This window comes from Cnephaeus nilssonii (genome assembly GCF_951640355.1).
Source record: "Cnephaeus nilssonii genome assembly, chromosome: 21".
NCBI classification, from domain to species: domain Eukaryota; kingdom Metazoa; phylum Chordata; class Mammalia; order Chiroptera; family Vespertilionidae; genus Cnephaeus; species Cnephaeus nilssonii.
In genome coordinates, this window is record NC_137092.1 from 6,997,193 (window position 1) to 7,023,967 (window position 26,775).

General features: G+C 40.8%; 1 protein-coding gene across 2 annotated transcripts in view; it reads left to right on the forward strand.

The window, feature by feature from the left end:
• Positions 1 to 474: 474 nt before the first annotated feature.
• The window catches only part of RAP1A (RAP1A, member of RAS oncogene family), a 59,663-nt gene continuing 33,362 nt past the window's right edge, over positions 475 to 26,775 (forward strand). Inside the window, exon 1 of one of the 2 annotated variants that reach the window (XM_079761251.1) lies at positions 475 to 589. The gene's annotated coding sequence lies outside the window, so the exon portion shown is untranslated. The remainder of the gene's footprint in view (positions 590 to 26,775) is intronic. The other variant, XM_079761252.1, reaches the window with a different exon arrangement.

Genomic DNA, 26,775 nt, shown 5'->3' on the forward strand with positions numbered 1-26,775 from the left:
CACTTTCTTTCTTTCACACCACTTTTCAATACCTGAAATTTTTGTTCCCTTGTTTGTTGTCTGTCTCCTCCCTCCTACCTCAGTAGAAGGCAAGCTTCACAAGGGCCCCTGCTTGCCCATGTATGGCTTTACCGCCTAGAACAGTGCCTGGCACCTACTAGGTGTTCAATTAGTACTAGTCGAACGATTGCATTTCCTCCAAGTTCCTACGCCTCCTGAATCTTTAAACCCTTCCTCAGTTCAGTTCCGGCCGTACGCAACCCCACATCCCATCCTCCGCTAAGCCACGACAGCCCACACCTCCCCCACCGTCCTATGCTCTCCCCACCCCTTCCTGCGCGGCCCCTTTAAGCGGAGTCCGGAAAGCGGCGAGGAGGGCGGGGCTAGAACATCGCCGACGCGGACTCGGAGGGGCGGGGCGTGAGCAGGGGGCGGGGCTGCGTGCTGCGTGCGTGCGCGTTCTTGGAGGCGCCGCCGCCGCCGCTCTCGAGGCCGCCGCCGCCGTCGCCGCGCAGAGCCAGAGCCGGAGCCACGGCAGAGAGGAGGGAGGAGGAGGAGGAGGAGGTGGAGGAGGCGCTGGACTGGGGGGGTGAGTGAGGGGCGGGGAGCCGGAGCCACCCCGGAGGGAGCGGGGGGCGCGGGTCGGCCGGGCCGGGGTTGAGGCGACTCCTGTCGCCGGTCAGTCCCCCGGCTCCCCCTTCCTCCTCCGCGCTCCCTCGGTGTCCGGGGCGGCGGCCCGGGGGCCTGGCCGGCGGGAGGGGCCAGGGCTCGCGGAGGCCCGGCCGCCGCCGCCGCCGGGGCCGGAGCCAACCACGCCCGCGGACGGAGCCGGTCGACTGTGGCTGGGCCTGCGGGAGACGGACGGGAGGGGCCGGGCCGGGTGTGGGAGAGAAAGAGGACATTGTGTCCCCCACCCTGCAACTCCCGGAGGTGTCATGGCACTAGCCCGTTTCCCTCGCCATCTCCCCGGACGGTGCCCTCGCCCCTCGCCGCCTGGGCGATGTAGGAGCTTGGACGTCGCCTCTCTTTTCCTTCCTCTTGCCCGTCCCCAGACTAGGGTCAGCTTTCCCTTTGCGGGGCACGCGGAGAGGGGTGGCGGGTTGAGTGAATTCTCTGTCCCCCCTCCTGCGCTAGGAGGTGCGGGGAGACGGGAGCGTGGCCCTGGGTCCCGGGTCCCCTGCTCCCTTTATCCCCCCCGGTGCACCGGGCTGACATCTCTACATCCCACTCCACCTCCCGGCCCCTTTCCCGCCCTCTTTCCCCGGTGTCTTCCGTAGCATGCCGCGTGTCCGCCTTTTCGGGCGTTGCTGTTCTGGGGTCTGTCTCTGCTTCCCTGAATTTTGTTAGGGACGAGGTCCGTCTGATGCTTGTCTTCCTTCCAACTGGGGCTGGTAGGGGTGTCGTTTGCCCCCTCAACTCAGGAAGTTAAGGGACAGTGTCTTAAGCTGAATTGTGTAATTGACTGCTATGGGGAAAAGAGCTGAGGGAAGACACTTGTGCCCTAAAAAAAAAAAAAAAGGGGGGGGGTCTTCTCATAGGGCTAAGAACCAGAGTTTAGGGGGCCTTTTGACTTCTTGGGGTCCAATACCTTGAGCAGTTAGGTATTTCTTTTGGGGAGGGAGGATCGTTTTGTCACTGCTTTGAAGGGAGGAGGGCATAAGAAGTGAAAGAGAAGAGTAAGAGGGCAGGAGGTTAATGGGCCACGTCCTTACAGGTGGCCACGGTTTTCTGCTTCCTGGGTGTGGGAGGAGGATTCGTTCTGTTTTTTAATCACAGTCAGAGTCGAGGATCAGCTCTCCAGGCTGCTGCGGGGCTCCTACCTTCCCCAGCGCGCTGAAGGGCAGCCTCAGAAGGGATGCTGCTGGAAACAGGATTTGGAAACTTTCTTTTGGTTTCCTGTCAGCGTGTGGGGGTGGGCCTGCGTCTGGGTAGTTTTTCTTTTCTTTTTGATGTAATTGATAATCTGCCATAGTTTGACATAAAAAAAAAAAGCACTAGATCAGGTCCCGAGCTCTTTCTGTGCCTTTATTATTGTCTTGAAATTATATTTGCGTTGGTTGAAATTCTTTTTTTTTTTTATTCTGGTGTTTCAGTGAATCTTGTTTCTTCTGTATTTTGAATTATGTACTGCAAACTATGATTAGATGGACGTTTCTGAGGATCATAGGGTGCGTGGGTATTTCTTGAATGAATTGAGTGATTGCAACCATGTGCTTAGGTACTATGTATCTTCTATTCTTTTGACAAGTAGCTTACATTTGAATATTGCATTTCACTTCCAAGATATGAAATAGTAATTCTTGACCTTTTCTAGGCCACTGCTACCTTTGAGTTTATAATGAAATATATAGACACTGTAGAAAAATAGCAATAGGCATTCATGCAGAAAATTTTGTATTCAGCTTCAGGGACCTTCTAAAGCCAACCAATGGAAACTTGTCTCAAAAGTTTATTATGGTGGAATTGAGTATTATTCAGCTCCATATTAAAGTTGCTCAAAAGCCTTTATTTTCTGTGTGTCCTTAGGAATGACAGTATTTACACTTACAGATTAAACTTTGTGTCTTTGAGAACAAGACTTAAGAGTGATTGTTACTGCAGTTTTATGGGGCAAAGTTCTCATTTTAATAACTGTTACCAGGTCAGTAACAGTTACTGATGACTTCCAAGGAAATAAGATTGCTGCAGTCGGAAGCTCAAAATCATAAACATGGTGGACTTATGATTTTTATTGTATAAACTTCTGAGCAATATGAACAGCACTTGAGAATGCTCACAAATCAAATGGTTCAGTTTTCCTGTTCTCTTCCGAGCTTGTTTATATGCATGGTATTTCATGTAGTTAATAATTATTGTATCAGCATTCAATGTTAAGTCAACGAGTGCTTTTTGAAGGTCTGTTGGAATAAAACAAAATCCTTACTGTCATAGAGTGTATATTCAATCAGGAGAAATGGGCCATAACCACATACATAAAGAGTATGTCCGGTTTTAAGAGCTGTGCAGGAGAGTAAAGAAGGGTGAGGGATAGAGAAACAGTGTCCGGAAAGGACAGGCAGGGAAGCCATGAGACTAGCGCCGAAACCTGAAGGAAGTGAGGATGTGGGCTTTTGGGGAAGAAGGTTACAAGCAGAGAGAACTGCAAGTGCAAAGACCCCTCAGTGTACTTTGCCTTTTTTAGAAAAACTAGGAGGCCAGTAAGCAAGAGGAAAAGTGAGAGTTGAACTTGAGGTTAGAGAAGTAGCTGGGGCCCCACCATAAGGCCTTATAGGCTGGTCAAGAATTTTCAAGTTTACTATGAATGAGATGGGAAACCATTGGGGGTTTGGAGTTGAAGAGAAACCTATTCTGACAAGTTTGTGAGAATCATTCTGGCTGTGGTGTGGAAACCAACTTGGCTGGATGGGGGAGAGGAGAAGCAGGAAGACAGATCAGGAGGTTAATCTTCATTTTAAATCTTTTTCAGTGGTTGCAAATTAGTCCATCTATCTGCTGTTGTGTATACAGGTAGTTTCCTTTCCCCCTATTAAAATAACAATAAAACGAACACTTGTGTCTGCAACTTTTTCTTTTGAAGTATTTCCTTGGGATTGATTTCCAGAAGGACTACAGAATCAAAGTATGTGAATATACTTGTGTTCTTGGTGGTGTATCTGTGAATTCCTTCAAAGAATAGGTTAAAGTGATAGCCACAGTTGTTGATCTTAAGTTTCATGGCAATGTCATCTGCATTGAGTATTATTATTTAATATTTTAAAGACAATTTTAGATTGTTAGGTTTAATTTTCCAATAGTTCACTTAGAGTTCATATATTATTAGCTAATGGTTGGGGATAGAGAGATGAATTAGACAGGGTCTCTGCCCTCAGGGGACTTTACATTCTGTCTTAATTTTTAATCTGATAGTTAAATAACTTCACATCTTGCCAGTGTTCACTCATACTCACGAACTTTGTTCTATCCCCTTTACACAGTTTTGGGTGACTGGTTAAGAGGGCAGTTGATGACCTTTTATATACAATTGGCATTCCAAGCAAGCATTTAATTTTTCAGTGATAATTTTTTTTTCTTACAAAGGGATTTTTTTTTAATGGTATCTGCAGTTTGTTTGATTTCTGTTCTGTGTGTCTTTAGAATTTTACAACTGTGACAGCCTGTTTTGTTCTTTGCAATAAATTATGCAACTAGTACTTAGTTGAGGACTCTCACAGTTGAATTTTTAAATTGTTGTAATTCTTTATAGTTATTCAAAACACAGAAACTATTGTTTCTATTAAATAAGGTCAGCATAACAGCTTTGAAATTTTATTTAGTTTTTAAAGGAGGGTGTTACCGGTCTGTTTTGATAGAAATCATACCACAGTGAGGGCATTGCTCAGCATTTCTAGTTCTAAAATCCAGATGGCTTGATTTGGCATGACCTGGGAACTCCAAGCACCTAGCACTGTGTCTGTACATGCTAGGAACCCAGCAAATGTCTATTTAGACTCAGATAACTCCCTAAGCTCCCAGTTATAAAATTTTCATTTTAGAAGTTCAATAAAAATACCTCATACAAAGCATTTATATATTAATGGGGTGGTGAGTTTAATATTAGGAACACAACCCGGCCGGTGTGGCTCAGTTGTTATGTCAGTCTATGAACTAGGACAACGATGGGCAACCTTTTGACCTTGGTGTGTCAAACTTCGCCAAAAAACTGAGCATAACTCGGGTAGTGTGTCACTTTGAGGAAAAAACTAACTCCACGACTCTAGTCGCAAATGTTTCATCCTCGGCATGCGGCCGCGTGTCATCAGAAATGGCTACGCGTGTCAGTGCTGACACTCGTGTCATAGGTTCGCCATCACTGATCGCCATCACTGAACTAGGAGGTCATCACTCAATTCCCGGTCGAAGCACATGCCCGGATTGCAGGCTCGATCCTCAGTGTTGGCCATGCAGGAGACAGCCAGTCAGTGATGTTTCTATCTCATCATTAATGTTTCTCTCTCTCTCACCCTCTCCTACTGAGATAGATGAAGCATCCATTTCCCCCTCTTTTTTATGCATGAAATTTGGGGTAGATTTTATGTGCTTTTTCACTCTGTTCACAGAGATAATACTGGCCCATTTACATTTTGAGTTTTTGTAATGGTGGTTATGGGTTTGCACAGAATGATTCACATGCTCTCTGTCCAATCCCCTTTACACAGTTTTGAGGTGACTGGTTAAGAGGGCAGTTTGTTTCCAAGTTAAATGATCCAGATGAATACTGAAGCTATAAGCTTAGCTTATCATGATACTCTGATCAACAAAGCAGTTCAGTAGAGAACTATGCCATGCTCTCATTTCTGCTTGAAAATAGGCCTTTTGAGGTAGAAGGTACATGCATGTACCAACAAAAAAAGGAAATTGTATGTGATGAGTAAGAAGAAGTTGAAGCAAGAAATAGTGTACTTTTATAAGTGCTCTAAGATAAACACTTTATATAATTTTTAGAAGCCCATGATATACATGCGGAGGATTGAATATGTTCTATGAAATTAACTTCAATCGTTAATGGCTTTTTTTTTCTTTCTTTTTTTTTACTAATGACTTATTTATTTAGGCTGTATAAATTTAGATTAGGTAAATCTGGGGAAAAAATTCTTTGCATATCTAGTTTTCCCTGATATAGTTTCCTATCTCTAGTCTACTTAGTAGTTCACATTGATAGAGAGCGGTTCAAAGTGTAGAATGGTAAAGTTAACCAAATTTGGAATTAAATATGTAATCCCATGTTAGGTTTCAGGATATATTTAAATTAAGCCATGTTTCAGAATAGGAATATACTAAACTACACATTATCCTATATAATAAAGAGGTGATATGCAAATTAACCCTCACGCCCTCACAAGATGGCTGCCTACAACCAGGCCGGCAGGGGGGTTAGTGAGGGACAACCAAATGACTGAACAGCAGGCTGTGTGGGGTGACCAGGCCGGAGAGGGGGCTGTGAGGGGGGGGGGCAGTTAGGGGTGACCAGGCCGGCGGGGGGAGGGGGAGCAGTTAGGGGTGACCAGGCCAGGGGGGGGGTAGTAAGAGGCGACCAGGCCGGCGGGGGTGGGGGGGAGTTGGAGGTGATTAGGCTGGTGGGGGGGCAGTTAGGGGCGACCAAGCAGGCAGGCAGGTGAGCGATTAGGAGCCAGCGGTCCAGGATTGTGAGAGGGATGTCCGACTGCTGGTTTAAGCCTGCACCCTCTCCAATCCAAGTCCTGGATTGGAGAGGGTGCAGGCTGGGCTGAGGGGACCCCCCCCCCCATGCATGAATTTCGTGCACTGGGACTCTAGTAACTGATAAAGACACTGTTGGATTAATTAAAACTTGAAGTACCTTATGTTGAACTCTTAAGTATATATACCTGTAATGTTCATGTTTGTTGCAATATAATGTTGTATTCACTTGTTCTGGTTGTAAGAGAGGCACAAATAACTGGCTACAACTGTTTCTTTGGACAAATCCCAAATGCAGTTTGTGAGATTCTAAGTTAGCAATAGTAGGAAATTCTCTTTTATTGCAGATTGAACATTTCAGATTTGTCAGATGTGTAATACAGAGAGTAAATTCATTCACTGTATTTTCAGTGATATTTTTAAATTCATTTACAAATAGAATCACTCTGTTCTAGACAAGTATTATAAAACATTAAGCAAGCAACCATAACTTAATTATTTTAGCAGTTGGAATTTTAACATTATCATGGATTTTATGTACTTTTCAGTATCTAGCCCAAATCACTGATGCCTTTTGAAATACCTTTTAAATTCCATCATATGCTGGTGAAAATGTTGCATAATCTCATTAGTAGATTTTAGATTTAGTCATTGAACGATGTTTGAGTGACCCACTATTAGGCTCTTTGATGGCAACTGAAATGTGAGGACTGTAGTTTCTATTTAAGGAATTCAGTCTAGTAATTTTGTTGTCAGAACCCGACATATGTTTTATAAATAAATTTTGTATTTTTATTTTAGAATTAAAATAGAATCATGTTCATTTTATTTTTTATTGTTTAAAGTATTACATATGCCTCCTTTTCCCCGATTGATCCCCCCCAATCCATTCCCACCCCCAAGGGCAAGCCCCTACCACCCCAGTGTCCGTGTCCATTGGTTATGCTAAGATGCATGCATACAAGTCCTTTGGTTGACCTCTAACCACCCCCCCCCCCCCGCCCCTTGTCTCTGGATAATATTATTCTTTGTCTTTTTATTTATTTATTTATCTATTTATCTATCTATCTATCTATCTATCTATTTATTTACTTATGGAATGGTTTACTGTTCCTAGAGAGAGAGGAAAGGAGAGGGAGGGAGGGAGAGAGAAACCTTGATGTTTGAGCACAACATTGATCGGCTGCCTCCTGCATGCCCCCTCCCAGGGATCGAGCCCACAACTAGGCATGTGCCCTGATCGGGAATTGAACTGGCATCCTCCTGGTGCAGGGGACGACATCCAACCAACTGAGCCATACCAGCCAGGGCCATTTTCTTTTTTTTAAAGTTCTCACCCAAGGACATTTTTATTGTTTTTTTAGAGAGAGGGAAAGCGGGGGAGAGGTATGTACCCTGACTGTGAATGGAACCCAAGACCTTTTGGTATATGGTATGACATTCCTACTAACTGAGCCACACTGGCCCGGGCATCTATTAATTTTCCAAGTAAACTATTTTAAATGATCTCTTAGCTACTCAACAGCTATTTCTGTGGTCTTATTTTTTTTAACAGCTTTTTAGTATTAGAGCAAACCAGTTTCCAATTTGTTTAAAACATAGTGAAATAAAAATTATTTGCTTTCTACTGCCTATTTTACTTTCCTCCAAGACTTTTATTTTTCAAATTGCTTTTCTGCATATATGTCACATTGTGGGAAGTTTTTCCCCCCATTTTCAGCTAGCAAATTTAATTTTGTTTAATGTGAATGTATTTTTGTGTGGGTTTTTTTGCAGTCCAGCTTAATATTTTTTCTACACTGATTAAAATTATCTTATGACTGAAGTTAACTATCCACTAGAACAGAAATGTGCATATAGACAAATGCATCACTGTGCATTTTGTGAATGTTGGTAGCTTGCCAGTTTTATTTTCAAGTTCCTCCCACCTTCAGACCTAACTGTGATGTACTTATAAGGCAACAACAGTATGTTTAGTTAATTTATAAAATGAGAATAGTTTTTCTGATTTTTCTATTTTGCATGTTTAGAGTTAGGATTAACTGGATGTTTATTATCCTATATAATAAAAGCTTAATATGCTAAGTGTCCGGTTGGCCGTTCAACCAATCAAAGCTAATGATATGCTAAGGCTGTTCAACTGCTCGCTATGATATGCACTGACCACCAGGGGGCAGATGCTTTGACCAGTAGGTTAGCTTGCTGCTGGGGTCCGGCCTCTCAGGACTGAGCGAGATGGGCTGGACATGCCCTGTAGCCCTCCCACAGTTCCTCCCCGGCTGGCCAACCTCCCACATCCCTCCACGGCCCCGATCGTGCACCAGTGGGTTCCCTCAGCCAGGCCTGCACCCTCTCCCAATCCAGGACCTTTCAGGGGATGTTGGAGAACCTGTTTTAGCCTGATCCCGCAGGCCAGGCCGAGGGACCCCACTGGTGCACGAATTTGTGCACTCGGCCTCTAGTTCTCAATAGGCATACAGTAAAACAGTTCACTTAACTGTGATGCTTTCTGTTGGAGTATTGGCTGACTTTTAGTGAGCCTGTGTAATTCCACGAATGCTACTGAGTCATGGATAACATTCTTTACACAATCTAAAGGAAAACGTGAATGTAATAGAAGCTGGAAACAAAACAAGTTTGCTGATTTCTTTACATTAGGAAATGTAGTTTCTGTTCCAAGTAATATGCTCTTGTTAGTTTCAGGATCATTTTCAGTGGCTATAACTGCTTAAATATTGTTTTCCAGTTTAAAGTAATTTCTGTTCCATTGTGGTAAATTTTGAAAAGAACACAAATGAAAGAAGTAATTGAAAATCACCTATAAACCTATCATCTAGAGATAATTACTACTAACATTTTAATAGTAACATTTTAATACATTTAGTACATTTTTCTAGTTTTTTTCTTGCATGTACAGACATTTTTCTTCTTAAAAATTGGAATTATGCTTTTATATAGACTGTTTTGCTACTACTTTTTTCTCTGAACAGGATATTGGTGTTCAACCTAGTGTGGGATTTTTAGGTTGATTCTTTATAGTATTACTGTCTATATATATAAAAGCCTAAGCGACTGTTTGACTGTCCGACCGGTAGCTATTACGTGCACTGACCACCAGGGGGCAGACGCTCAACACAGGAGCTGCCGAGCGACAGCAACTTTGCAGAGTGCCCTCTTGCACTCTGGGGCTCCTTGGGGGATGTCGGACTGCGGGTTTTGGCCCGATCCCCGCAGGCCAGGCCGAAGGACCCCACCTGCCGGAGGGATTCCATTCACTCCGCAGATACCCTTCGAGCCCCAGTGCCTCCCCAGGTGCGGCCGGCCGGGGAGGGACCACAGGAGGTTGGCTTCAGGGCATGCCCAGCCTGTCTCGCCTCGTCTCGCCCCACTGGCCACCTTCTAATTAATTTCCTTTCAATGTGCGTGAATCCGTGCACCGGGCCTAGAGTTTTAAATAATACTGGGGCAGACATTTTTGTACATTTATCTTTGATTGCATCTTTGTGTATTTCTTTTTTTCTTTAGGATAGATTCTCAGAAGTGGGATAACTGGATCAGAGGGTGGTTACCCTGTGTATAAGAGTGTGTCTCACTTCATCTTCAGTGGCATTGAGTAGGTTAGTTTTTACAATCTTTGCCAATTTGATAGATATCTTTTATAATTCTTGGGTGGGAACCACAAAATCCTCAGATTATTAATAGTTTATAAAACCATTATAGTGTGTGATTGGTAATTTGTAGTCATCTTTGAAAAAGTTGTTTGGAATAAATTTCTTTGAAAATATTTTAGATAAAAATCCTTTATAATAAAAGCTTAATATGCTAAGTGTCCGGTCATCTGGTCGTCCGTTCAACTAATCAAAGCGTAATATGCTAATGATATGCTAAGGCCGCTCAACCACTCGCTGTGACGTACACTAACCCCCAGGAGGCAGATGCTCTAACCGGTAGGTTAGCTTGCTGCTGGGGTCCTGCCGCTCTGGACTGAGCGAGATGGGCTGGACATGCCCTGGAGCCCTCCCGCGGTCCCTCCCCAGCTGGCCAACCTCCCACGTCCCTCCCTGGCCTGGCCTGCGCCCTCTCGCAATCCGGGACCTTTCGGGGGATGTTGGACAGCCGGTTTCAGCCCAATCCCTCAGGCCAGGCCGAGGGACTCCACTGCACCAGGCCTCTAGTGTCCCATAAAAAGATACTCATTGAAGTTACAATTTGAGCATTGTTTTTTATTGGGAAGAAATGGCATTTTACTAAAATGACAAACATGAGAAAGCTCATAGCATGTAGTAAAACTAAATTATTTCAGATACATGGGTGGGTTAGTCACATGGTTCAGAACAAAAAATAAATACTTAGTGTTTAGAGCAATGGCTCTGGAGTTAGGCAACCTAGGTTCAAATCCTTGCTTTGCCACTTACTAAGTCCGTGATTTGAGGCAACTTACTGTGTATGTAAATTAAGGTAACTTGCTAAATATATATGATTTGATATTTATGAAGTTTGGCTTTTTCATTTTTAAAAGGGGAATAATAACTACTTCATAGGATTGTTGAGAGGATTAGAAATATTGTGTAAGACTGCTTGGCATGTAGTAGGCATTAATAAAAACTAGCTATTGTTAAATTTATTTTTGTGTGTTTCGTTTTGCCAATTTTGGTGGGTGGGGCAAGAGATGTCATTTGTGTGGCCTTGCCTACATGACAATGCAAAATGGCCTTGAGGGATGCAAAATGGCCTTGAGCAATGGCAGCTAGAGGGGAGTGGTAGTAGACATTCTTTTTATTTGTAGTTTTTACTTATTGATTTTTATTTATTTATTTATTTATTTATTTTGATGGGGAGAGAGAGAAACATCGATTTGTTGTTCCACTCATTTATGCATTCATTGGTTGATTCTTGTATGTGCCCTGACGGGATGGAACCCACAACCTTGACACACTGGGACCATGCACTGACCAACTGAGCTACCCAGCCAGGGTGGTAGTAGACATTCTTTCTGGTAGGAATGGCATGAGCCAAGATAGAAAGTTCAGGACAAGTTGGAGAACAGGAGATTGATTTGACAGAAGCCTGAGCCTATATAATTAGTAAATGTGGCGTTAAGGCCATAAAGATTGATTGGGGCTAGGCTTTAGAACTCATTGAATGCTAGATTGAGAAGTATAGACTTTATTCAAGAGTGCAAGAAGTTTTGATAGGAGGAAAATGACATCTTTTGGAAGTTGAATCTAGCTACAGAGTTCAGAATGAATTGAGGAAGAAAGAGACTGGACACAAGGAGGCTGGTAATAATACAGGTAAGGCAGGATCTGAGAGTTTAAAGGAAACTAGGGAGGTTTTGAGGGGAGTTGCTGGGAGTCACTGTTGTGAAAATCTGGCTCTTCAAGTGTACCCAGTTTGAAATTGAAATTCAAAAGAGAATTTGAGTCTAAGATACAGGCTCCATGGAGGTAGGCAACCTCTGAGAGAAGACAGGACTCAGTACACTTTGGTTGTTGCTACTTATTTTTAAAAATTGAAAGGTAAAAATTCCTGTTATTTCATTAGTGAAAAGCATGTTTAAGCTATTCTTTTGACAAATTTGTAACTTTAGAAGTTTTATTTATTTAGCATTTTGAGTTCTTAGTTAACAGGGAACCCTCAGATTTAGACATTGGTACTTCTGGAGGTATCTTAAAATATGTCAATGTACAGTGCAGTTCTTCAGTGTGTGGTCGTTCCAGCATTTGTGAATGTGACTGGACTTTAGAAATATCAGTTGTGTGAGCAGAAGTGATGAAAAGTAAAGTACAGACTTCTAGTTTGGTAAGCAACTTAGAATGGTGGGCAGTGAAATATGGAGCAATGAAAAATAGGATATTGAGTATATGGTCTTTAGAAAAAAGACTACTTTTAGTACTTCTCTCCCTTCCCCTTAATTTATTAATTACAAACAAATTAGTTTGCTCATGTCATTCTTAGTCATTCTGGTACCTGGCTCTAGCTCTGTTAATTGTACTTTCCACTTGGCTGAATAATACATAAGCAAATTAGCCTAAAGATTGATATTAATATTTCTTTTTGACTCATAAGTAAACTCACTGCTGCTGTGAATTATCTGCTCACTGTCTTTCTTTAATATTACGAGAAGAGAAGCAACCCCCAATTTGTCAACATTACATATTGGTTTGTGATACTTTCACGATGTTTGCATATTTTCAAGCACTGAGTTGTTATACCTTTCAAAATGTTTCTTTTAGTTTTCAAATATTTTCTAAACTCAGAAATAAAGTCCTTATTAATTTTTATTCAAATCTCTTTCCTTTAAAAGTGTATTTGAAAAGATTTTTAAATTACGGTCATGCACCATTTCTGTAGAGATGGACCACATCTACAATGATGGTGCCATCAAATTGTAATGGAACTGAAAAATTCCTCGGCCCAGTGACAGTCGTATCTCAATGCATTCATTACTCATGTGTTTGTGGTGATGCTGGCGTAAACAAGCCTGCTGCACATACAGTTATGTACAGTACAGAATACTTGATCATGATGAACTGTTGCTGGTTTATGTATTTACTATACTATTAATTGTTATTTTAGAGTGTACTCTTCCTACTTATAAAAAAGTTTGCTGTAAAACAGCATGCCAGGTTACGCTGGCAGTAGCCTCTCATATCACTTGTTCACTGTTTCTTGATTGCATCATTCTGCCTCACATTTGATTTAATCTCATGTTATTTTAAAATTTTGTGTAGCAAACATGCACTTTATAAAAAAAAAAAAGTCTACAGTTACGTGCAGTAATGTCCTCAGCCTTCAAAGTCACTCACCACTCACTGACAGACTCACCCAGAGCAACTTCGAGTCTTGCACGTTCTATTCATGATAAGTGCCCTATATAAGTGCACCATTTTTCATCTTTTATATCGTATATTTACTCTATCCTTTCTATGTTTAGATATACAAATATTTACCATTGTGTTACAGTTAACTACTGTACAGGTGTGTAGCCTTAGAGCCTATGTGGGTAGGAGGCTATGCCATCTAGGTTTTATAAGTGCACCCTGTGTGCACTCTATGATGTTTGCACAATGACAAAATCTCCTAATGACCCATTTCTTAGCACCTGTCCCCATCATAAAGCAGCACTTGACTGTAATAAGCAAATATAGCACATAATATTGGGGATAGTGTGTGTTACTTTTTATAAATACTGTGTTTTCCTAATGAAACTTCAAAAGCCCAGATTTGGTCAACTGAGTGATACTTCATTTACTAAAGGGACCCCAGAGAGTCAAAACAGTAATTTAATGTCTCAAACTATAACATCCTAGTTGATTCTATTTTGAATTGGTTCGAAGATACTTCTGTTTGTCAACAGAAATCAGAACTACAGTCATTCCCTTAGGGCTGATTATTCTTACCCTTCCCTTGTCCCCCCAACCATAGCTGAGAGTAGGAGCTTCCCTGGTTTGGGCCATTTTGGCACTGTCACTATACTGGCATTTGTGGCCTTCCCGGTATGTATATCTTAAATTCTTAGAAGTCTGCTTGCATTTTGGCAGGAAAAATAAGTTATGAATAAGATTGAGTGCTCATGATATACTATTATAAGAAAATTCACAATTTTATATGTTAATTATACTTCAGTAAAGCTGAAATTTAAAAAAATTATTTTTTATGTGAGGTGACATATGAAGTGTGTGAAACATGAATAGACTTTCTATTCTAGTACCAAAAAATTGAAATAAAAGAGCATAACGCCCACTAGGGCCTTTTCTTGAAGTTAAAGCCCTTACATCTCATTTAATCTACACAGCAAATCTTTGAAATAGATATTGTCCATTTTTTACAGATGATGAAACTCAAAGTAATTTTATAATCTATGAAAATTAACAAACTCTAATTATAGAGAACTCGAGGCCCGGTACATGAAAATTCATGCACTGAAGGCAGGGGGTCCCTCAGCCCAGCCTGCCCCCTCTCACAGTCCAGGAGTCCTCAGGGCCAGGAGGCAACCCAGCCATCAGGGGAAGGCAACGCCCCATCACACCTCTGCTGCTGCCACTGCGGGCAGTGCAAGCCTCGGCCGGCCCTGGGCAGCTGGGGGACTGAGGGGACTGGGGAACTCCGGAGGCAGGGGCGTGGAGCCTGCCGCCTTGCTGGGGCTGAGGGGACTGGGTGCCGCCATCTTGTGGCTGTGGGTGCCTTCATCTTTGAGGGCGTGACAGTCGATTAGCATATTCCCTCCTTATTGGCTGTGGGGGCCACCAGCTTTGAGGGTGGGGCAATCAATTAGCATATTCCTTCATTGGCTGTGGGTGCCACCATCTTTGAGGGTGGGGCAGTCTATTAGCATATTCCCTCCTTATTGGCAGTGAGCGCTGCCATCTTTGCAACAATGTGAGGGTTAATTAGCATATTCCCTCTTTATTAGATAGGATATTGCTGATAGCAAACTACCCGTAGCAGGGACTGCCATACAAAAGCATAAAATAGATGATCAATAAATGTTTGTATTTTGCTTGCATTACAAACATGAATGAATGAATACGAATTAATGTTCATTTCAAATATGAATGAATGAATATGAATTTTAGTGAATAAATGGGTCAGTAGGTGAATGATAGAAGACAGCCTTTAACTCAATAATGTTTTCTTCAGTGCAGCACAACATTTTTCTTTCAGATGAGTCTAGAAAATTTTTCACAAACAATTGAGTTCACCTTTCTTTTTCTCTGTACAAAACTCCCTCTTCTTTCAGGTGGTTTAAATTACTTAAATTACACAGTAAAATCCTTAAAGGGAAATAAAGACCAGAGACATGGAAAGCATCACTTCCACTTAGATTTTAACTAAGTAGTATGTAATGTTATCAGTCTGTAATGTTATATCTGCGTTAGACCCTTCTATTCACATTCAGGATGTTACCTTTGGTTCTGTTTGTATCTCTTACATTTTTAAAACTTAAAAATTTACTGTAGTTGTCTGAAATGAGATGATATAATAGTAGTCGAAATAATTATGTAGCCAACATTAGTTGACCATCCAATCTCTATTTCAGTTGTCTGGGGGGGCATGTGTTTCTGTTTTCTATTAGTACAACAAAGTGTGGTTTGTTCAGAAATATGAACTGATAATTGAATAGGGTTAAAAAAATACATAATGTGATAAGTATTATTTTCAACTGATGTTAATACCTAGACAGACTAGTAATGTGAATCTCTAAACTGCATATTTATACAGTTTCTAATTCTTCAATGATTCAATATCTTAATAAATTTAAGATTAGAATTCTTTTAAATGAATACCGAACAGTAATGGATACCATGGATGAAAGTAGATGCAGATAATCGAGAGATTGAAAGAAACTATTTTAGTGGAAGGTTGCAAAAGGAAGGGTTTACGGGATTTGCAGTTGGAAGTTGCTATGCTAGACTGTGGGAAATAAATTTATTTTTACAAAAAGAAATGAAATTGGTGAAGTGTGAGAGCTATGAGGAGATAAATTAATGTTGAATGGGTAGAAAGAACTCTGTAGGTTAATATGGTGGCTTATAGGGACCTTCAGAGACGATTTGATGACTCTCACAAATCATGACACTCATGAAGTAGGGATCTGTCATGTTGGTTTGAGTAGAAAGTACAATAAACTTAGAATGAAGAGGGCTGTTTTTGTAAAGACATATTTTAGGATTTGTTTATAGATGTCTGAGACTAAGGCTATAATATGACACATTTATAAAACATAACTTTATATGATATTTTGGTTCTTGATATCCTCACACTGCTCTTTTTGTTTGTGTATGTGTTTTGTTAGATTTCTATATGATAGCATTTAGACTGCTCTTTTGTCGTACCCCTCTGCTCTCCATTCTAATCATACAGGGTGGGGCAAAAGTAGGTTTACAGTTGTTCATATGGAAAATAATAAGAATAAACTCTGTTTCACATACAGCTATAAACCTATTTTTGCCCCTCCCTGTATAATCAGTTTAGTAATGACATATATAACCCCCTGGTATGAGATTTTCATGCTTCAGAAGGTTCTGCATATAAACTACCAGTATCAATGTGGTGAAACTTTTATAAATGTAATTATTTAAGAATATCAGATTAGCCTGGCCGGTGTGGCTTGGTGGTTGAATGTTGACTTAGGAACCAGGAGATCCCAGTTCAATTCCCGGTCAGGGCACATGCCCAAGTTCCGGGATTGATCCCCATTAGGGGTGTGCAGGAGGCTCTCCCTCTCCCTCTCCCTTCCTCTCTGAAATTAAAAAAAAAAAAAAATCAGATTAACTTACAAACCACAGGCAAGTGAGTTTGGAAGTTGAATCTTATGTCTCAAACCCATATTTAGTTGTTTGTTTACATTTTCCAATATTAAGTTATTTTGATGGTGTTTCTTTACATCCATATTATAAGTCTGGAACTTAAGTAACTCAAAATTGGTCAAATAGTATACTGTTTGAAAAAGGTTCCTATGCCTTTTGAATATTGAATAGCACACTTTGGACAAACTCCATTGTAAAACATCCCTTTGAATTTTAAATAAATGTTTAGTAACTTCTTACTTATATTCAAATGTCATAATTTTTTACATTGGAATATGACAACATTATAATTCAAGGATCAACCAAAATCTGCAGTTGAAACCTTGAGCTGGAAGGTTTCAGATGATGTAGTTATTCTATTATTCCCATTATGCTTTAGACTTGGGCTTCTGTCATACAGAACAAGTCTGAGATTGTGACACACTCAGGGCCATCTGCTTGCTGTGTATGTAAGCAATAGGCCTTTGACACTGGAAATAAAGAATCATCACTTGTGGTGTTCTTAGCCGATTCTGCTTAGGCTCAAGTGTGCTGGGCTCAGCTTGTGTCTTCAGTGAATTGTCACCGTTTTGATCTTTTGCAACCGTAACACTTCCATAGCCATGTGTTTAATGTCTTCTGTGTGTTGACGTGCTGAAGATGGACTTGTGAAATTTTTTAGTAGTGCAAAGAAAATGCCTACTTAATTAGCAAAATTTTTAAATGATTTTTTTAAAACATTCAAATACTTGTAAAAGAGTGAATTCTTTAGATGAAGGGCCCACCATCACGTTTCCATCTTGTGGTTAATTTTCACAGTATAACAAACTATTTTTTGGTCCAAAGTGCTTTGTAGAAAATCAGTCATGTAATTGCATTTGTCTGCACTATCTTTAAAAAACTTCTCTATAGTTATGGGAGAAAAAGCTGATTATCAGTGTTTTCGTAGTATGATTGCAGTTCTTATTTTTACAAAATGTTTATTCATATGTAGAATATAGGCTGAAAGGAAATACCAAAGGATCAAAGTTATCTTGAATTGGGATTACAGGTGATTTATTTTTCTCCTTAAACTTCTTTTCTGAACTTTATACATTATTCATATATCTTATAATTAGAAAATGAAAGGTCTAAAATGAATTTATTATAGAATATGAAATTAAATTTAGTAAAGCTTTTAAGATGAAGATTCTTAAGAGATAAAGGCTTTACAAATGAATTAAGAAACAGTGTATTCCTGAGATGAATTATGTAATGATAAAATCTGTACTTAAAAACAAGCAAAATTAGGTTGCCATTTTCTGGGTGTAGGGAATGAGATTGGGAAAAGTATTTTACTATTGATAGGAAGACAGACTTTTGTTTGATTCTTCTAACTCAGGTTTGCCTCAGTTACATTAATTTATATACTGTTTTATGGATAATTATTTAATTATAGGACATAAACTTATTAACATGAATAATATGCTAAGTCTCACTTTGAATATTTGGTCATAAGAATGTATTTGTGGTCAGTAGGCAAAACACTCCATGGAAGTTTGCATATAGTACCTATCAGTTGTTACCTCACCTCTATTTCTCCCTGTTTTTTTTTTCATCTGTAAAATGGAAAAAGAACAGTACCCATTTTTTATACATGTTTGAGGACTAAATAAGTATGCCTGGCACACAAGAAGCACTCAAATATTATTATTGTTATTACAACCAACAAGTTGGCATTGATGTCTGTAAGAAATTGGGAGTACAAGATTGCTAGGGACTGGAGCAATAGTTTATGCTTTACATCCATTCACTGTTTTGACTAACCCTGTGTATTCTCCTTTTGTTAAGTGGGACTGTTAGCTATGCACTTAGTTGGTTTCATTACTTATGTATACAATACATCTTGGCATTTGTGGTTTAATGTTTTAGACTCAGTATTTAACATGGGAGATTTGTAATTTGGTGTAGGGACAGTTTTGCATAATTCAAGACTGACATGCCAAATAAGTATGTGAACCAGAGCATTGAGCATCCCAGCTATTACCCAATAGTGACTTTGGTTCCCTAACTTGTTTAATTTTCATCATGGGATTAAAACCTGCGTTTCTGTGTGAATAATGGTGTCTTGAGAAAGCCAGTTTTTAATGCTGGTTTTTGCAGATTAAAGTGAGCTTAGTGGCATAATTTATGAATATTTCTTATTTCTTGTATATTCTTCACATTGCCTTATGCCCATTACAGATAATGAATAATAGGGTGTGTTTGATTGGTTTGTGAAGAAATTTGAATCTTCAAGTTCCTTAAAGGAAAGAGAGTTTAGCAACGATTCCTAGATTTCTGGGCACTTGGGTTATTTTATATTTTTCATGTTAACATATAATTTAAAAAATTTCTTAAACCAAATTAAAACCTATGTGTCTGGATTTCATGAAATTTTTACATGGAGTGATAGAAATGTGCTTTCTTTGATAAAAGCCACTAGCCCCATCCATAGAAATACTGATTTTATTAGGTCTGCAGTAGGGTCAGGAATCTGTAGTTTACTTCTCCATGTGACACCCCCCCCCCCCCCCCGCAATGATTCTGATGCAGTGTTTTTCAACTTATTTGTTATCATCACTTGCTCCCCGCCCGCAGCCTTTTTAAGTACTTTTTTCTTAATTGTCCCCCTTATGAAATTTTCATACCACAGTTGTACTGTATCTTCCTTTATTGTATATTAAACTGTTTTATACACTAAAAGAGTTAAGGGATTTTTGTTTTGTTTTGTTTTTTTCCCCCAAGAGCTAGTTTTCACCCACTTCGGGGCAATATTTACCCTGTTGAGAATGTACACAAATAAGTGAAAAGAAAAATCACTCCCAGCTTGTTAACATTTTCGTATACATCTTTCCCAGAGATTTGTCAATGCATATATTTTTTATTTAAAAAAAAAGAGATCAGATGTGTAATATCTTATGCTCTCTTGTAGAAATATATTGTGAATTTTTCATGAAAATATATATTAGAATAGTGTCGTATCTAATGGATAAATAATATCAATGCATAGTATTCCGTTAAGTGAATTTGCCATCATTTCTTTAAATGATTCCCTATAGTTTTTAATTTTTTATTATAAAAGCTGTGCTGTGAATGTGAATAACATTATATTTGAATTTTAATATTTTGGGTATGTATAACTTAGAAAATGAAAGTCCCTTTCCCCAAGGACTTCACTGTTAATATGAATATTTGTTAAAGAATAATAAATTGACCTTTAACTATGGCAGATTGCTTTTTTGCCTAAAGTATTTTGGTCATCTTTTCATATCACTATATATAATTCTACTTTATTTTTAGCAATATTCTGCTTTAAGATATACAGTAATTTATTCATTCTTCTAGTGAAAGACCTTTTGTTTCCTAGGTTTTTTGTTTTTGGCATACATTTTTGTTTGCTTGTGTTTTTCTGTACCATAAATTTCCATTTGTGGCAGAATTACTGCGTTATTTAAGAATTGGAAGCACTTTATATGCTTGAGGCTTTTTCTTCTTTTTCATTTTTTTATTTGACTATTATATCTGGATATAGGAAATGTTACATTAAGAAAGCAGATGTGCCTGTATTTTTTTTTTTTTTTTCAGATTAAAAGTTACAGTTTTAAGTTTGGCTAGTTTTGTGTGTGTGTTTTTTTCTTTTTTCTTTTTCTTTTTCTTTTTTTTAAAGACAAGTACATGTATTTTAGCTAGATTGGAATAATACAGATTTTTGAGGATTTTCATATTTGGGCTTGAGACCTTTTATTGCCTGGCAGTGATTCAGAACTCTAAAAGCACCTGACTTGCAAAGTGAACATAAGCTCTTGAGCTGGGAGCTTTCTGGGAATATCTGGAACCATACATCTTTCTGGGAATATCTGGAACCAACATTAAAAGGTTGGGTTTATTGATTGAAGATCTTAGGCATATACTCTCTCTGCTATCTAACTTTTATTCCTTTTGGAAGGAGATATATTATCTCTTTTTGCATTTCTAGTAATGTCCTTATATGTTCCTGCTAATTTTTACAGAGTTCCTTTATATATTGTTTTCAGAATTATTCAGGCATTTCTCTGAGGCTTACAGTCTCTTAAAGCTCCAAAAATATCAGAATAGATACTATATTAAGTAGCACTTCTGTGAATCAGCACCTGATTTTTACAGACTCTCAATCTGATTAGTGTTTGCAGGATTCAAGCAGATTTCTTTATGGAAAACCATTAAACATTGAAAAAATTATGCTTTATCAAAGTAGAAAGGTTTTTCATTTAGGAAAAAAACACTAATTTTTTGAGGCAGCTGATTCTCTCATGAGCTAACCTTGTTATTTTAGACACATGCTTGAGTGAGACTTTCAAATGGTCTTAATGTTCTTGAAGAGTCAGTTTATCGCTAATTATAATAAATCCTGGAGGCCTGGTGTACGAATCCGTGCACGGGTGGGGTCCCTTGGCCTGACCAGCGATCGAGGCCGATCGAGAGGTGGGGGACAGCCTGCCGGGGGGAGGGACTACAGGCGGTTGGCCGGCTGGCCAGGGAGGGAGTGCAGGAGGTTGGCCCCAGCAGCAAGCTAACTGGTGGCCGATTCCACAAGGAATCAGGCTTTTTTCTCCCTCCTGTCTGGGTCCAGGGTGCGGGTGAACCAGATTCGGGGCTGTCAGGGCCCTAGCACCAAGGTCTGGGTCAGTGTGCGTCATAGCTACCGGCCAGTCATTCGGTCGTTCTGGTCATTCCAGTTGTTTTGGTCGTTCCAGTCGTTTGGTCATAACGGTCGCTTAGGCTTTTATATATATAGATAACAAATGCTATTCAGGGCAATTGAGACAGGACTGTTTCCTGAGAGGAGCCTCTTAGAGTTGAGTTGTCATCACAGCTAGCTTATTACGCTCCTTACAGAGGTTTCCCTTGCTTTGGGACATGGTTCTTCATCTAGCAAAGTGGACAAACAGCTGTTTTCCCACATGATAGTGGTACTTTTTTTTGCATGGTATGTTTTAAAAAATGGGCATCTCACTTGTGATTTTGTCTATTGAGGCTGCCATTTAACCAGGTTGGAGTTTTTATTCTTCGGTGCAGAATTTAACTTGACCATCTTGTGAATATACATGAAACTGGTTCCTTTACTCAGGATGACAGCAGCAAGCATGACAACCCACGCTTGAGCACTAGCTCCTTATGACTTTAACCTCTTGCACTCGGATGTCGAGTGTGACTCGACACGGTTAGCATCGGTAGCAGCTCAAGAAAAAAGCAAGCGAGTGCAAAGGGTTAAACCTTTGGCCAAGCATGTGTGATTGCTTAGATATTGCTTTACCAACCTCATTGCCTAATTCTTGGTTTTCTGAAGCCCAAAGTCATATCAGAAACTTCAAATTCATTTAAATGAATAGTCCACAGAAGGAGGATATTTGATTTTAACTAAATGTTATGTGAGTTTATTATCCTATCTAATAAAAGGGTAATATGCAAATTAACCATCACTCCATCACAAAGATGGCGGCGCCCATAGCCACAAGATGGCAGCGCCCAGTCCCCTCAGCCCCGCTGGAGTCCCCCAGTCCTTGGGGGGCGGCCACTGAGAGCGGGCAGCATGAGTGGCCTGGCGGAATGCTTGCTTTGTCACTGCGGAGGGCCTCTGGGGAGCAGGGGTCGGCCCTTGGCTGAGTGCAGGCCTGGAGAGGAGACGGCAGGCCCGCCTCCCGTGAAAGCAGCGCGGCACCCTCCTGCCTCCCACGGAAGCGGCTTGGCTCCCTCCCGGCTCCCTCCCGGAAGCCGCGCTGCAGTTCCTGCCATCTCCCGCGGAAGTGGTGGGCGGCCTACTGCGCGCGATATCACGCGATGGGCTACTAGTTGATTATAAAAATTAGAATGTGTGATAGGCATTGGTGTTTGTAAATGTTTCCATTTTACTATTTCTCATTTTTTAAAATACTTCCTCCTCACACAAAGTATTGTGATAAATTAGTACCCAGTAAGACTTTCAGTACAGGCATCTGGTGGAAAAGATTCTTTAGTAGGTTTGTTTATAGTACACATTTCCACTGCACATAGAAGTGGCGGATTTTATGTTTTGTGTCCCAACAAAAAGCAAACTGCTTTTCAGGAAAGCATCAAGTAATTTTTACTAGCTCTTTATTTAGTAATTTTCCTATTCAAAGTATAATTAAAGTAATCCTTAAACCTCATTTTAGGTTCACTTTAAAAAATAAATTCATTATTTTTATTTTTATTTTTTTAAATATATTTTATTGACTTTTTACAGAGAGGAAGAGAGAGGGATAGAGAGTTAGAAACATCGATCAGCTGCCTCCCGCACACCCCCCACTGGGGATGTGCCCGCAACAAAGGCACATGCCCTTGACCGGAATCGAACCTGGGACCCTTGAGTCCGCAGGCTGACACTCTATCCACTGAGCCAAACCGGTTTCGGCAATTCATTATTTTTAAACAAGTAATACATTATAAAGAAATACAGATCAAGTAAAAAATACAAATAAGAAAATATAACAGTAATCAGTTTGTTCTGTATCCTTATAGGAATGTCCTATCTAAGAATACATGCATATACAGAAATATTTAATTTTGTTTTCATACCTGCTTTTTTTTCCTTGAAGTTTTCAGATATAGAGGTGATACACGAAGACTAGAAGTGTTCTTTACTAGCATGCTGGGGCACTGAATAAAAGCTCCATTTTCACAGACAAGTTTTGTCAAGTTCCTCCATCTCTACCCTTGCTCTTCTCATCACCTGTGTTTTTTTAACCATCATTCTTCTCCTTGAATGGAGAAAAACGGTGGGTCTCAATCTGGGCTGAGCTCTACAAAAGAATTAATGGAGAAGATTTGAGAAATATCCATATCCTGGCTCCACAGTTCAGAGATTTTATTTAATTGATGATGATGATGAGGCAAGACACGTGGGAAGAGAACATGCTTTATCTTAGCCTGCATCTAGAAGCTTGCCTGAGCTTCTGAGTTCCAGTATGGTTTGAGGAAAGGCAATGATTGAATCCAAGGAGGTTGGATTCCTCAGCTTCCTGCCTTCAAGAAAGAAGATAGGCACAGGTCTTTGTAATCCTTCCAGTTCTCTAAGGAGTGCATGCCACAGACGTCATTTATTCCAGTGTTGGTTCATCTATAGAGTGTCATCCTTCATTCTAAGGGGAATCAACGTCATTAATGCAAGACAGATTCAATAGACAAGATGAGTGATAAAGCAGTGTGGTGTTGTGGTTAACCACACAGATGCTAGGGCCAAACTGCCTGGGTTGTAGTCCTGGTTCTGTAATTTATGTTGAGCTTGGGCAAGTTTGTGTTAGCCTCTCTGCTTCATTCTATAAAATGGGGGTGATAGTCTCCACCTAATAGGTATGTTGCGAAGATTGAAAATATTAATATATGTACAATGCTCAAAGCAGTATTTTGTACATGGTAAGTACTTAATAAATAATACAAATTTTCTACCCTCTTTTCTAACATATCCCACCCTTTTAATGCTTTCTCCAATGAACTAAAGCAGGGGTCAGCAAACACTTTTCTGGAAGGGCCAGATAATAAATACTGTAGGTTTTTAGGGTCATACAGTCTCTGTTGCACTACTCAGTTCTGCTGTTAAAGGGCAAAAGCAGCCATAGACGACATATGTAAACAAATGAGCATAGCTGTGTCCACTTAAATTTGAATTTCACATAATTTTTATGTGTCATGAAATACTGTTTTTCTTTTGATTTTTTTTAAAAAAGCATGTAAGAATGTAAAAACCATTCTTAGTTTACAGGCCACGCAAAAATAGGCAGTGGCTCAGATTTGGTCTGCTGGTCATAGTTTACTGATCCCTGAAGTAGAGTAAAGGAACCTGCACAACAATTGTAGGCACCCTTTCTTAAGCACGCCTTCATTTTCAAATCCCCCCATACTTTGAAGGAGTCTAAAACAGCGGTCGCCAACCTTTCGGACCTCACGGACCACCAGTTGGCGACCGCTGATCTAGAAAATTCAGGTTTAGAACTTTAAAAATTCTACTCCCAATTTTGATCTTAAACTATTAGCATATTGTGTGAGACAGTGAACTCTTTAGGGACTCTGTCCTCTTCAAACAGCGACATCCTCTCTAATAAAATGGTAATATGCAAATTAACCATCACTCTGCTACATAGGCCACACCCACCAGCCAAGTCACGCCCACCAGCCAATCAGGGCGAGTATGCAAATTAACCCCAATCCAAGATGGCTACAGCCACAGAGAGTAAGGTTTCCTAGGTAACAGAGGAAGCCAAGCTTTCCATAGCCGTTGCAGGCCTAAGCCTCCACTCAAGCTACAAAGTTTCAATTATAGAAGGTAAACAAATTCAAACAAATGGCGGCAGAATGGAGCTTGAGAGAGCAGGCCAGGGTTGCCGGCGGCAACAGGGGAAGCAAAGCATTCCACACACCCTGGCCGGGCTCACCCGCTTAAGGCTACAAAGTTTCAATTGTAGAAGGTGAATTAACTGCCACAGAAATGGCTGCCGCCCCAGGCTACAAAGTTTCAATTGTAGAAGGAAAATAAATTCCAGATACCAGGGCCTCCCCTTGGGTTGCCAGGAGGCGTGGCCAGCCTGCAAACCACCACAGGCCCCTCGCTCAGGCCGCCCCACACCCCAAGGGAACCCCCACTCTTATCTGTGACACCCTTCAGGGCAAACCAGCTGGCCCCCACCCCTGTACCAGGCCTCTATCCTATCCAATAAAAGAGTAATATACAGATTGATCATCACTGCAACACACAATATAGCTGCCCCCATGTGGTCAAAGATCCTGCCCCCATGTGGACACAAGATGGCCACTATAAGATGGCCAGCAGGAGAGGGCAGTTGGGAGGCACCCGGCCTGCAAGGGAGAGCAGTTGAGAGGGACCAGGCTTGCAAGGTAGGGCAGTTGGAGGTGATCAACCCTGCAGGAGAGGGCAGTTAGGGGTGACCAGGCTGGCAGAAGAGGGAAGTTGGGGGCAAACAGGCTGGCAGCAGAGTGGTTAGGGGGTGATCAGGCTGGCAGGCAGAAGCGGTTAGGGACAATCAGGAAGGCAGGCAGACAAGCAGTTGGGAGCCAGCAGTCCTGGATTGTGAGAGGGATGTCCGACTGCCCGTTTAGGCCCGATCCTGGTGGGATCAGGCCTAAACGGGCAGTCGGACATCCCTCCAGGAGTCCCAGATTGGAGAGAGTACAGGCTGGGCTGAGGGACAACCCCCCGCCGTGCACGAATTTCGTGCACTGGGCTTCTAGTACAGTATATAATTGTACTTAAGATTTTTTGGGGTACAAGCAACAGAAACAGATTGTGTCTTGTTCTCAGCACCACTGTAGTAGGTGTTTGTGTTAGGGTTCTCCAGAGAAACAGGCCAGGAGGATACATGCGTGTGCACACAATACATACACATTTTGTGTGTGCGTGAGAGAGAGAGAGAGACTTAGTTTAAGGAACTGGAATATGTGATTATAGGGGCTACCAAGTCCAAAATCAGTAGGGCAGACCAGCTGGGAACTCTGGCAGCCTTGGGGACAAAATCTTCAGTGAATCCTCATTGTTTCCCTTAAGGTCTTGCAGCTGATTGGATGAGGCCTTCTCAACATTATTGATATCTCCTTAATGTCACCTGTTTGCAGATGTTACCACATAGGTGTTATTTACATAATACTTTCACAGCAACACCCAGATTAGTGTGTGTTTGAATATCTGGGTACTATAGCCTAGCCAAGTTGACATATACAGCTAACCATCATATAGTTTAATAAATATTTTTCTAATAAATGGATGAACAAATGATTAAAATGGTTGAGCAGAAATGAACTTGCAAGCTTCAGGAAGTCTGGGAGAACCAGGGGAGTTTGTAGGGGTTGGCACCTAGGTAGCGGGAACAAACAGTGTCCCACGGTCAGAATGAATCAGCTTTAACGATTTCTATCTTCACATCGTTCTGCTCAAGATTCAGTTTAGGAAATTCCACCTGATTGGCCTGGCTGGAGATTGGGTGAGATGTCTTCCATACCCATTGGAGAATGGGACACCTTGATTGACATTTCCACCAAAACTTCAGTGAGGGAGACAAGGGTTATTTTCCAACAGAGAGTCGGGATGCTATTCTAAAAGGAGAAGGAAGAGATACTAGACATGCAAAAATAACAGATGTCCGCTTCACACCAACTCTTGATATCTGCCCACAGAGGGACAGCTGGTGAGGCGGACATGGATCAGGGCCAGATCATGGAAAATTTCACAGGCCTGGTAATTTGTTTGGGTCTTATCCTCGAG